We start from the raw sequence: 1,122 nt of genomic DNA, 5'->3' as shown, positions 1-1,122 counted from the left end.
CTGAGGATCTCACTAAATTACTGAGGCTAGTTTCAAACCTACAATATTCCAACCTGTGATCCTCTGGCTTCAGCCTTCTGAGTCGCTGGGATTACAGGTGTGTACCACCATGCTTGCCATGAATCTTTTAAAGGTTTTTTTTTTTTTTTTTAAAGTCGTTCTTTAAATGTATAGAATAAATGCTACATATATTAAAATAAAATTATTGTATAATTTTATTTTTATGATTGGTATTGTGTCTTGAATTGTGTATATTCTTAACTTCCTGATCTTTAATTTATCAAGGTACATTTTAATTTTCTTTTTATATGTCCTTTTTAAATCACAATAATTATGTCTAGATTTTTTTCTGTAAGTGGTTCATTGCTCTATTTGTTTATTGTACAATTTTGTCAGGATAATTTATTGAATATAACCTTCTTCTACTAATTGAGGATTGCAATCGCTTTACTTAAATTCCTAGAAACTCCTTGGTGTCAATTAATTTACTTTAATTTACTTAATTTAATCCTGTGCTTTTTTTCAGACATTTAAATGAGTAATATTAGAAATGGTAGATAGGGTCAATATTTGTATATGTGGATATTACTTGAAAGTTTGGAAGACAAAATTTTCTTGGATATTCTGTAAGGAACCCTAAAGTCCCATGTCATTTGTTCAGGGTATTATGGGAATACATTTTAGCTTAAAGTTGTTTCCCTGGCAAAGCAAGAAATTTAGTGGCCAGCAAATCCTTCAATACTGATTGCTTCATGAGATTAATCAAAAGCAGCTAGAGTTTTGATGAAATGCATGGCTGCCTTCCAGCAACATACTTTCACCATAGGGGCAGAAGAGCTGTGTACACAATGAGAGAAAATTGAGCAACTGAAGGTGAAAGGAGATGGCATGAATTTCAAAAGGTCGAAATAAAACCATTGTTTCTTAGTTGTGCTAAGGACCAACCTTGGTAGCAGCTGGCAGACTTATATTACATCATTTTGGAGGGGTGGAGGATAGGTTTTAGTGAAAGGGATCTCAGATATGTTTAGGAATACATTTTCAAACCTGAAACTCTATCAAAATTACTTAGAGTTTTTAAAATTGTAAATTCCTGGGATCTTGGGATTCTACCTCATTAGG

This window comes from Urocitellus parryii, chromosome 1 (assembly GCF_045843805.1).
Source record: "Urocitellus parryii isolate mUroPar1 chromosome 1, mUroPar1.hap1, whole genome shotgun sequence".
NCBI classification, from domain to species: domain Eukaryota; kingdom Metazoa; phylum Chordata; class Mammalia; order Rodentia; family Sciuridae; genus Urocitellus; species Urocitellus parryii.
Note: the sequence above shows the minus strand (reverse complement) of the source record.